A 12,926-nucleotide genomic window follows, 5' to 3' on the forward strand; every position below is an offset into this window, starting at 1 on the left:
TTCAACAAAATTTTTTTTTTATCCTCTACCCTGTATCAAGTCTTCTGGAAATTAAAGAGAAGAAGCTGAATGTGCTATGCCCATAAGTAGCTCAGTGTCTAGTGGTAAAGGTAGTTATAGAAACCATGATGCGAAGAGAGATATAGGCAGCCATAGAAGAATACTGTACATGGTGGCACAGGGACAAGAGTGAGTATCTGATTCTACATGAGACACAGGGAAAGTTTAACAGTAGAAGAAATAACTGAGTGGAGTTTTGAAGGAAGAACTAACATTTGACAAGTGATGAAGGCCAAAAGAAGGACAGCCCAGGAAAGGCTCACGGTATATACAAACAGACATCAGCAAGAATACATACAAAAGAAACATGCATTTAATAGCTACAACAGTATAATGTCAGAAGAAGAAACCACAAGTCAGTAAGACTGGAGAGGAGGTCAAGGTTACATGTCTTTACGAAGGGCCATTAATGTTAAGTGAATGTGGAAACTCAGGGGAGCAACTGAAGAGAAGTGATGTGAATGATTTGGTTTTGAGAATGATACTTTTCATCTATTGTGAAAAATAACTCAGGGAAAACACAGGGAAATCAAAACTATTTTTCTCAAAAAATTTATTGATAAATGAAGCTGGACCAATAGGAATGGACACACTGCATTTAAGGGTAGAACCTTAAAATATAAGACTGGTGAGTGAGAGAGAAAGAGAAAAATGAAAACAATGTAGTAAACCATGAGGTTGAAAGAAGTATTAATGGATTTACTTATCTTTCATCTTTTCTTTGTCATAAACAGCTGTTCACATTAATTAAGAAATAAATATACTCTCTAACACTTGGATTCAAGATGGGGAAATGACTGCCTAAACTCAACCCTCTCTCACTCCACCAAAGTCAAGAATCAAAGAACTGGTTCACTTTCCCTTGGTCCTTGAAAATACAGTTTAAAAAAAAAAAATGTAATGGGAAAACTCAAATTGTTTATGAATCAATGAGGTCCTACTGGGCACTAAACTATTTTTCTCTGAGTTTACTATTGGTCTGTGACTGTTTAGAGAGGCTGATCTTGCAATGTAGCAACCAATTAGGAATCAGAGCTTTCTTCAACCGTTATGTTATTTTCTGTTATAATCACAGTGACTCATCTCATCAGAAGACTGTGTTAGACTTCCTTCTGCATCTCTTTCACCCAAGGAACTGAATTAACTCATCTGTAAGACACTCATGACTAATGCCTACAGCTGTTAACTTAAATACAACCCCAGTATTTTCAGTTGTTTTGTTCCCAAAATAAGTCTCTTTGTATATCAGATTTTGTATCAAAATCGAGCCCTGTCTTTTGTGCAGCATTGCTGCTCCTCTATTTAGGTAAACATCAGAATATTACTAACATCGTACCACCTGAAATTTGTAAGCAGCACCCATCACTCCAACTTTCACCACCCAGGAGAATTACATTACTAGATGGAGAAGTTAATTAAAATTAAGATGAAAATTACATTTTAGGAAGGAGAAAAATTACTATCCTGAGATGCTTTGTCATAATATTTTAAGTCTAACAACTGAAAGGTAAAAAGTGACAGGAGAAAGGCAACAGTGACCTCAGTGATGAAGCTGGTGGTCACCTCTTTGGCTTCCCTGGTGGCTCAGTCAGTAATGAATCTGCCTGCAATGCAGGAGACACAGGTTCGATCCCTGGGTTGGGAAGATCCCCTGGAGAAGGAAATGGCAGCCCACTCCAGTATTCTTGCCTGGGAAATCCCATAGACAGAAGAGTCTGGTGATCTATAGTCCATGTGGTCACAAAGAGTCAGACACAACTTAGCGACTAAAACACCACCACCACACCACCATTCACTTCTTGAGTGAAACTATGTATAGTCATCGCTACAACTCCATGAGTTAATACCATCATATTCATTTTTCAAATGAACAACTTTAAACTCAGGGAAATTTAGCAATCTGCTCAATCAAGATCAACCAGCTACAAACTCAGTATGATTCCAAAGTCTGTATGTTTCTTTCTTTTACTTCATATTACATCTCAGAATATCCTTCCACTGTTACTATCAGTTTTTCCCAAAAAAAAAGGTATTTATTATCTTACCCACTGTCATTCATTTGTTCAACAAGCACTTGACATAGAACTGCTACACTTGTTAAGCCTGCACTAAGCTCGATAATAAGAATATCATTGATAAATAATATATATGAGCAATTTTAATTGAGCATTTAAACTGTGTCAGACACTGCTTCACATTCTTCTTATGTGTTAACTCATATGTGTGAACTTGTTTAACCTACAAAATAGCCCTAAGAAATAGGCATTATTAATATCCATGTTTGACAGGTAAAGAAACTGAAGCACTAAGAACTTAAGAAAATGACCATAGAAGAGTAAGCATAAAGGAAGCATAATTTTTAATCTAACAAAAATGTATTGTATAGCATCTCTTGCTTGAAAACGCCTCACAGAGAATGAAGCATGTGAGTTGATACTTAAAGGATCAGGCTTCTCTTAATAAATTAATAGAAGTAGAAAAGAGCATTCAAAGCCACAAAGACCGCTCCATAAATGCACTATCACCATCACGCATTTGACAGTTGCATGCAATCAGGACACTATATCTCCATGGTTTCCAACCTCAAATGGCTTGTGAAGTTGCCCAGCAATCCTATTTTTCTTGCTAGAGTGTTCTCTCCAATGCCATTTCATGCTTCTTCATCATACTGAAACCTACAAATACCCTACTTCCTGCTCACCCCTGGTACATGGCTCTGCTTTCTATTTCATAGGAGCTAATCAAGTTAATGTTTGTAATCACCTCAAATTCCTACAATGTTTGGGCTAAGATTATCAGAGAAAATACCCATCTACCTTATTTATGTTATATATTGGTATTTTTAAAAATAAGTAACATGTAACAAATCATTATATAATTATTTGTCACCTAAATATTCCAGAGGTCTCAGGCTAAATAAATATGATGAGCCTAGGAATCATGGGTTCAGTAAATATGTAAAGTAAATCCTTCTTAGACAAATGATAATAAACAAAATCCAGAGGTAAAACAAAGGATTATCTAACTAGCCAGTCTGATAAGCTTCCATATTTGCAGACAAGCCAAATAAGGAGCTGACCAACTGCAGAATCTTTCCTGTAACAAGAAGCAGAACACTGAGGATGTCAAGTGAGACAGGTAGGGTCATTAGGCCAGAGAGTCATGTGTCTGTCTCAGAGATGAGATTAAGATTTGCATCTGCCCTAAACCAACCCCTAGGGTCTTGCCATGCAAAAAAAGACATGCTCTAAGGACAGATTCTTCCACAACATTTTCTGTTTCTACATTTAAATTTTGCATGTACCAATGTAGAATCATCTAGAAGAGGTCCTCTCTTCCTATATATAACCAAAAAGAAAAAAAATAAATAAAAGGAAAAAAGAGAGCAATACATATAGTATTCTGTGTTTTGACCACTACACCCTCATAGTTTTAGAGACTGGATGTCAAAATTACAAAGTTTTAATTAGCCTCCTGCATGGCAGCAAGAAGTACTGAGAAATCTGTGGTTTCTTTTCTCATCCATAGGCTCTAAAATTGCCATTCTAACTACGTTTTTGCTTATATTTTACTTCATTGAAATTCCTTTCCCATATTAAGATCAATTTTGTGCAGAACGTTGTCTCATCCAATATCCTCAGAGAGCTAGCCCTTAAAGATTCTTCTTTCTGTTCCCTGTATCTTCAAATATTTCTCTCTTGTCTCCTTTTCTCTGGCATTTAAACATATTAAGCTCTATCACTATCGCATAAGCCAACAATGATTTGCTTTTTACACAAACCAGTGGAGACTTCTCAGTCAATGCTTTACTTTATTTGATCTATCACTCTTTGAAACTCTGTATCTCAAGAATTTTCTTTATTATCATCATTTTCTTCCTGCTTTTCTAGTCATGTTTTATTTCACTTGTGAACTCTTTCCTCCTTGACACTTCAAATATTGATATTTTAAGTGACACAATCTTAGATGTAGAACATCCAAAGGACTACACACACACAAAATTATTAGAACTACTACATGCATATAGTAAAGTTGCAGGATACATATTAACATACAAAAATAAGTTGCATTTATATATACTAATGATGAACTACCTGAAAAGGAAATTAAGAACACAATCTCATTGAAAATACTAAAATAATTAGGAATAAACTTAATCAAGAAGGTGAAAGATTAGTACAAAATTCCCTAATTTTGAAAGATACTACAAAGTTAAATGTCTTAAACTATACACAAAAATAAACTCAAAATGTACTGAATATTTAGATGTAAAACCTGTAATTATAAAACTCCTAGAATAAAATAGAGGTGAAAATCTTCATAACACTGGGCTTGGTGGTGATTTCTTGGCTACAACACCAAAAGAACGATCTATAGAAGCAAAATCAGACAAGTGGGAATACATCAAAACAAAAAGCTTCACAGCAAAGGAATCAATCAACAAAATGAAAAGGCAGTATAAAGAATATGAGAAATACTTATAAACCATGTATCTGATAATTATTAATATCCAAAATATCAAGGAACTCCTACAACTCACTAACAAAACAAAAAACAAATAATCTGATTTTAAAATCAGGAAAGGACTCAAACATTTCTCCAAAAGAAGATAAACAAATGACCAAGACATATATGAGAAGATGCTCAACATCACTACCCAGGAAATGCAAATCAAAACCACAATGAAATATTGTTTTATACATGTTTGGATAGCCATTATTAAGGGAAAAAGGAAAATAACAAGTGTCAGTTAGGATATGAAGAAACCAGAATTCTCATGGCACTGTTTGTGAGATTACTAAATTGTACAGCCTCTATGAGAAACAGTTTCTTCAAAAAATTAAAAATAGAGTTATCATATGAGCAATCTTATTTGTAGATATATCTATTTATATATATCATACTTATATGTCCAAAAGTGTTGAAATCATGAACTCAGAGAGATATCTTCCCCTCCATGTTCATAGCAGAACTATCTACAATAGCCAATATATGGAAACAACCTAAATGTCCATCAACATATGAATGGGTAAAGAAATGTGGTACATATATGTACCACATATGTGCAATTGCTTTTGAAAATAAAAAAAATTTAATTAAATTTCATCTTGACAAACTATGAGGAAATAGCAGTGGTTTGAAATTGCTTCAAGAAATAATTTGTCTTATTAAACATGTGAATAACCTCAAAGCAGCTTGATTTTCTATAATGCATTAAATAAAATCATATTTAATTCTGGAATGGTGTCCAGACACAGCATCTCGATTATCCAAATACTAACACGTTCCCTTGTAATACAGACTTTAATTAACAGACAGGTTATCTTAATTACTTTGTAATTCACTGATTTCATAACAAATGACAAGTCAAGGACTCAAACTGTAGCATGCTTAATTTTATATCTAGGTTAACTAATTACAAATAATAAGACCTATATCACTCATCAAGTACAACATCCGCCCACTTCAATTTCATTTTAAAGTGTCTCTACTGCCATGACTGAGTTGCCTCTGCAGATTTAAAATACCTCTGAGTTCAATCAGTTCAAACTCAGTTATAAGTACTTGAAAATCAAGAAAATGTTTAAGACTAATTCTTAAATCACTACTTTAAATTGTGTAGTAAGCACTAAGAAGAAAAGTAAAAAGAGTTGAGAAGTAGTAAAAGTGGGCAAATCATGTACCGTAAGAGTGACTTGTGTGACTGTCTCCGTAAGAAGATGTAATTAGCTACATGAAAAATGTCATCCCTTCCCATTCCCTACAGGCCTGAAATGGGCACCATATGCTTCTGTTAAGATACATTTCTATATTCATAGGGTTCATATAGATATGTACTTTAAGGCCTGTTAGCATTAATCACCAGTGCATTTTGGTGCTATATAGCCATGCATGGCTGTGGTGCAGAGATTAGAAAGAAACAGTTTTTCCCCCAAGAGACAAACTCAAAGCTCAGAATATGCCCTAACTTCTTTTGCCATCAAGCCTTTAAGGGTTCCTTTTAAAGACAACTCTAAATGGATCCTGCAATGCAGAGGCTGAAGATACCTGAGATTAGTGGGTATTTTGAGATTCAAGCTAAAGCAAATGTAGGGTTTTTTTTTCCCCAAATCCTAGCTAAGGCAATGCTTCTGGTTAGTAGTGCTTTCAAGGAAATTTCGATTCTCTCAGACATTTACTCGTGTGTGTTTTTTTTTTTTTTTTAATTTACATTGCAGGAAATAGCAACAACTTCAGGTATCTCTCACTATGTTTGTCTCTGAGCCCAAGAGACATTAAGTACCATAAATGCAGGTACATGGGAAGTGGTATTAATCAGGACCACCCAAGGGAGTAAACACTGTCCTAGTTACTCTTCAGAAAAAAAAAAGGAAACCCTTCTATGAGAGGACTCTGGAAACTGTTTATAAAGAAAGCAATAGCTTTTTCAACAAGTCCCAGAAGAGTCAGTTACAGAGCCTCCTACTGACTATGCCACTGCTTATAAATGAACAGCTAACCATGTGTGAAGGCAGTGATTGTCCAGATTTTGGAGTACACAGAGCCTTAGTGACAGTCACATTTTTACCCCATATGTAAAATAAATATTATCATCTATAGGTGTTATGATAGGTAAAAGGAAAGGTAACCATAAGTTAGTGAGCTAAATTATTAGTTAATTCGGGAGAGAGAAGCTAAAACTCCGTAACAATAAACTATCAAAAGCTAAGCAGTGAAACATAACTCCCACACTCAATATTGTCACCGAAAATAAATGATTATCAAATACTGTAAAGGAAATTATGAGGTAGGTTCTATCAGGAGAAAAAATCATGCCTGCTTTCTCTCAACAAATAAGTGGTTATTCATAGTCTAGTTTCATGAGGGCTAAGCTATATCTCATCTACTCAGTTGAGATATTATTAGACATGAGAGTTCTGCAAAAATCACAGCTGCTTGGCAAAGAAGCCTTCACTATTTTAATCTAAAACATGAAGCATCTAAAGACATGTCATGGACTGTAAGAAGACATATAGAAAGGGTCAAAGTGCAGCTCCAGACATCTTCCACTTGGCAGGGTCTTGTCTGTTGCTGCTGCTGCTAAGTCGCTTCAGTCATGTCTGACTCTGTGCGACCCCATAGATGGCAGCCCACCACCACCATCCCTGGGATTCTCCAGGCAAGAACACTGGAATAGGTTGCCATTTCCTTCTCCAATGCATGAAAGTGAAAAGTGAAGTCGCTCAGTCATGTCTGACTCTTAGCGACCCCATGGACTGCAGCCTACCAAGCTCCTCTATCCATAGCAAGAGTACTGGAGTGGGTTGCCAATTTGACAAAGAATCCTATGCCAGCTTAGTTTCATTATACTTTATTCTCCATTTCAAACTTCTTTATTCCATGGGAAAATGTGGGGTGAACAATGACACAAGAGCAATCCCATGCTGCAGTCAAGAAAAGTCTAAGTATAAGAGCTGAGGCCTGAAAGGAAGGAGCAGCTGAAGTGGGGAGTCAAGAATGGTCATACAAGAGAATTAATGAAAAAAGCATTACACAGAATATTACCCCTCCATGGCTTGATTTTCTGTGTGTTCCTCGTGTAAATGTTTGTGAATCCTGAATGTGGCTGGTGTGAACAAATGCATTTGTCTTTAGTGATATGAGACACTGAGGCTTGCACAAGACTACATTCCTAATGGGAAATTATTAAATGTGATGAAATGTCCAAGAACATTGACATGATTGAAAAGTGAAAGTGTTAGTCGCTCAATCATCCAATTTTTTGTGATCCCATGGACTATAGCCCTCTGCCCATGGAATTCTCCAGGCCAGAAAACTGGAGTGGGTAGCCATTTCCTTCTCCAGGGGACCTTTCCAACCTAGGGATCAAGCCTGGGTCAGCTACATGGCAGGCAGATTCTTTACTATCTGAGCCACCAAGGAAACTCCTTGAAATGATTAGTAGAGATGAATTAATCAATGTAAAATTCCATCTTTTAAAGTATTAGTTTAGCTGAACTTCATGTATAATCTTACTTCATTCCTGTGTCAATAAAACAGAATTCTTGGGGTGTTTTTCCTTAAAGCAGAGGAATGATAATCTGTTTCTGTCAAGACATACTGACCACTGTGTTCAGTGAGGAAAGACCTCTATCATCTTAACACATTTTCCCACTAGGGACTTAAACACAAGTCTTTGGATTCCTCAGTTGGGTGTTTGAACAAACTGAGCCAATTAAGTTCACTAGTGAGACAGACCCACTGGGAAACTTCATATTATGCGGTTCACTGTTAGAAATTGCATTTGAAAAAACACCTAAGGCAGTCACCACCTACCTATTCAGCTATTAAAGTGGTAGAATTGGCAAAGGAATACCAGTAACGAAGGAGCAAATAGCATGATTCTTTTTGTGATCGACATTTGATATTTCTGGATTTGGAAGTCTGATGTGTGGATATGGCCAACTTCTCTCATTGTCCTTGATGACAAAAATCTGTGGAAGTCAGTGCTTGTGGTATGTATGTTTATTTACCCACCAGGTTAATTTTTTCTTAGACTGTGTGAAACTTGCCTCATGGATGAAGGTGGACTACAATGAGTTATTATTTAAAGCACTTGATTCCCCTTCTATTTTCTTTCTCTATCCAGCCACTGTTTTCTTCTATTTAATTTCGCCTTGCTCTACTCACATGGGGTATCCCATGTTCTCTTTCACTGATGAGCAAAAAGTGGACGTTAAAAATAGTTAAGTAGCTTGCACAGTGCGGAGTCGCCAGCATCCTGTTCTTTCATCGCTGGTTTACCGGCCTAGTTACTCTTACTCATCTTCAGTCGTCCTGTCATCTGATCTGGTCGTTAGAGTCCTTGGGAAGGACTCAGATAATCCCAGGAAACCTGGAAATGGACTCATTGGTCTTTGAGGATGTGGCTATGAACTTCACCCTGAGCAGTGGGGTTTACTGGATTCTTCACAGAGGAAACTCTACAGAGATGTGATGTTAGAAAACTTCAGGAATTTGGAATCAGTAGAAGCAAGATAGGAAGATCATGACATTGAAGATCAGTTCAAAAACCAGAGGAGAAAATTAAGGTGAGCCATGCTTCTCAGGCGGTGGTAGTGGTAAAGAATCATGCTGCCAGTGCAGGAGATTCAGAAGTGGGTTCAGTTCCTGGGTGTGGAAGATCCTCTGGAAAAGGAAATGGTGAACTACTCCAGTATTGTTGCCTGGAGAGTCCAATGGGCAGGGGCGCTTGGCAGGCTATAGTCCATGGGATCACAGAGTTGGACATAACTGAGCGTGCAAGCGAAACTCCCAATGCAAAGCATGTCTTCTGTGGGAATCATGGTCTGAAATGAAAATTCTAAAAGAAGCAATCAAAACAGAATGCCCATCTTCAAATTTAGTTATTCTTAGAAAATGTCTCTGAAAAATATTTTCTTGAATTTGATATAAATGTTCAGTGTTTGCAATATAGTGCATGTACAGTCAGTTTTCATGAGCCCTATATTTCAGTATCACTTTTTAATAGCAAAAGGGGTAGTCCTATTGCCAAACATTCAGTATATTCAACTTCTAACAACTCACAAAAGATTTAAAACCTCACTCTTCCTACAAATGATAATAAATACCATAAATATAATTAAGAAGTAAATCATTAATAATGTGCTTCTCATTACTTATGGAAGTCCTATGATAGACTCTCTGAAAGGAAAGATATTCATTCTTGGGGAGAAAATGTGAAGCTTATTCCAACTCTCAGTGTGAAGAAGAAAACTGCTGGTTTTAAACCAAGGGAATGCAGTGCATGTGGAAAATTCTTCTTGAGTCATTCATCCCTTAATAGACACATGTTATGTCACATTGAATACAAACCAAGAGAGCATCAAAAGTGCCATGAGAAGGTATATAAATGTAAAGATTGTGGGGAGACATTCATTTCTCCCAGTGCTCTCAGAACACATAAAAGGAGTCATACTGGAGAAGCTCTATGAATGTAAACAATGTGGAAAAGTCTTTCAGTATGAAAAATCACTCTAGAGCCACAAAAATACTCACACAGGGGTGAAACCCTATGAATATAAAGAATGTGGGAATGCCTTGACATGGAGATCAACTTTTTGAATAGATGTGGTAACACGCACTGGAGATTTACCTTGTAAATATAAGAAATGTGAGAAAACATTCATTTATCCCCATTCTCTTACAATGCATCAAAGCAGTCACAATGGAGGGAAACCCTATCAATGTAAACAGTGTGGAAAAGCCTTTAAAAGTCCTAAAAGAATCCAAATACATGAAATAATTCACACCAGAGAGCAACCCTATGATTGTAAGCAATGTGGTACAGCCTTCAAACATTTTGGTTCCTTATAGGCACACGTACGACTTCACAGAGGAAAGATACCACATGTATGTATAACATGTTCTAAAGAATTGACTACTGCCCAGAATCTTTGAGATCATGAAAGAATCCACACTGGAGAAAAGCCCTATGAGTGTAAGGAATGTGGGAAAGCCTTCATGTGGCAAGTAACTTTTCGAAAGCACATGGTAACACACAGTGGAGATTTACCTTATAAATGTCAGAAATGTGAAAAAGCATTCCTTTATCCCAGTTTTCTTCAAACACATGAAAGGAATCACTGGAGAGAAACCCTATGAATGTGAGCAGTGTGGAAAAGCCTTTCCATATAAAAAAATCATTGCAAATACACAAAAGAACTCACTGAAGGGAGAAATCCTATGAATGTAAAGAATGTGGGAAAACTTTCCTATGCAAAACAACTTTTCAAAAACACATGGCAATATGCACTGGAGGTTTACTTTATAAATGTCAGAAATGTGAGAAAACATTCATTTCTCCCAGTTGTCTTAGAATGCATGAAAACAGTCACAATGAAGAAAACCCTATCAATGTAAACAGTATGGAAAAACATTTAAAACTCCTAAACCTGTTGGAATACATGGAAGAATTCACAGAGGTGAGAAAACACTATGAATGTAACCTGTGTGGTAAAGCCTTCAATTATTTCAGTGCCTTCCAATCACACAAAAGATTTCACATAGGAGAGGCACCATATGCACGTAAAAAATGTTCTCAAGTGTTGAGTAGTGTCTGCTTGCTTAAAAACCGTGAAAGAATCCACACTGGAGAGAAACGTTATAAGTGTAAGGAATGTGGGAAAGCCTTCACATTGAATATAACCCTTCAGAAACACATGATAATACACACTGGAGATGGACCTTATACATGCAAAGAATGTGAGAAAGTATTCATTAATCCCAGTTCTCTTAAAATACATGAAAGTAGTCATACTGGAGAGAGACCCTATCAGTGTCATGTGGTAAAACTTTTAGAACACAAAATGTTTTCAGAGTTCATGAAAAGTACTCACAGTAGAGGAAAACCCCTACAAATGTAAAATATTTTGTGAAAACGTTCACTTCCAGTTATGTTCAAGCACATAAATTAATTCACACTGGACAGAAACACTGTCAATGACAGGAATGTGGGAAATCCTTCATTTGTCTCTCAACATTCAAAGACAAATTAGACTACACACTGGACAGAAATCATACAAATGTGAAGAATGTGGGAAAGGCTTTTCTGATCTTAGTTGTGTATGAAAGTATTAAGGATTTACTAGTTAAAACCTTGATTTTAGGGCTTCCCTAGTGGCTTAGTGGTCAAAAATCTGCCTGCCAATTCAGGAGACACTGGTTTGATCACTGATCAGGGAAGATCCCACATGCCGCAGGGCAACTAAGCCTGTCAGCCACAACTATTGAGCCTGTTGTGCTCTACAGCCAGTGCTCTGCAACAAGAGAACAAACTGCAATAAGAAGCCTGTATACCCACAACTATAGAGTGGCCCCCACTTGCCACAACTAGAGAGAAGCTTGCACAAGAAGAAAGACCCAGTGAAAATATATAAATAAATATTAAAAAAATACTTCAATTGGTTGATATCATTACATGTAAAAACCCCCATGGAAAGGAAGTATAAATGTAAGTAACAAGAGAAACTTGATGGAAATCCGTGTGTACTGTTCCAGAAAACCTTCAATATAAAAGAGCTGTTATAAATATATTTTGGCTGTGCTATGTGGCATGTGAAATCTTAGTTCCCCAATCATGGATTGATGCTGTGACCCTCCAGTGGAAGCTTGGAGTCTTAACCACTGATCTGCCAGAAAAGTACCGAAAGAGTTGTCTTAAAAGGTTACAGGGACTAGGACTTGCCTGGTGGACGAGTGGTTAAGAATCTGCCCTCCAAAATGGGGGATACAGGTTGGTGAACTAAGGTCCCACGGGTGCAACTAAGCCCCTGCACTGAGCCGGTGTGCTCTAGAGTCAGTGGGCCACAACTAGAGAGAAGCCCATGCACTGTAATGAAAGATCCCCTGTACGACTTGGAAGATCCTACATGCTGCAAGTAATGCTTGACACAGCCAAATAAATAAATTAAAAAAAAAAAAAGTTTACAAGAACTTCCCTGGTGGTCCAGTAGTTAAAACTCCACAATGCAGAGGGCCTGAACTTGATCCCTGGTCATGGAAGTAGACACTACATGCCAAAACTAAAAAAAAAAAAAAAAAAGGTCCTGCATGCTAAAATGAAGATTGTGAGCACCACAACTAAGACACAGCTCAGTGACAAAAAAATTTTAGTAATATATTGTTATTCTAAAGATCTTTCTTCAATCATATCTTTGAATTGTAGATTTTGACTAATTTCAAAAGTGGATGTTAATGTTAGTTAATTCTGTAAGTTGTCTTTCACCAATAGTACATAAGGTTTAAAGGAGGTAGTTTTTCCTTTAATCAGATAATGACTTTTTTCTCTCATGTTTGAACCCTGTTGGAGTCATGGGTGAATTTAA

General features: G+C 36.7%; 1 protein-coding gene and 1 pseudogene across 10 annotated transcripts in view; one reads left to right on the top strand and one right to left on the bottom strand.

Annotated features, from left to right (window-relative positions):
* Window positions 1-9,135, top strand: part of LOC147374052 (zinc finger protein 124-like) — an 86,885-nt pseudogene extending 77,750 nt beyond the window's left edge.
* ZNF804B (zinc finger protein 804B) overlaps window positions 1-12,926 on the bottom strand; it is a 517,429-nt gene that overhangs the window by 275,662 nt on the left and 228,841 nt on the right. The gene's annotated exons all lie outside the window — the stretch shown is intronic.

This window comes from Bos grunniens, chromosome 4 (genome assembly GCF_055505025.1).
Source record: "Bos grunniens cultivar Pamir isolate PY7600 chromosome 4, Bosgru_T2T1.0, whole genome shotgun sequence".
NCBI lineage: Eukaryota > Metazoa > Chordata > Mammalia > Artiodactyla > Bovidae > Bos > Bos grunniens.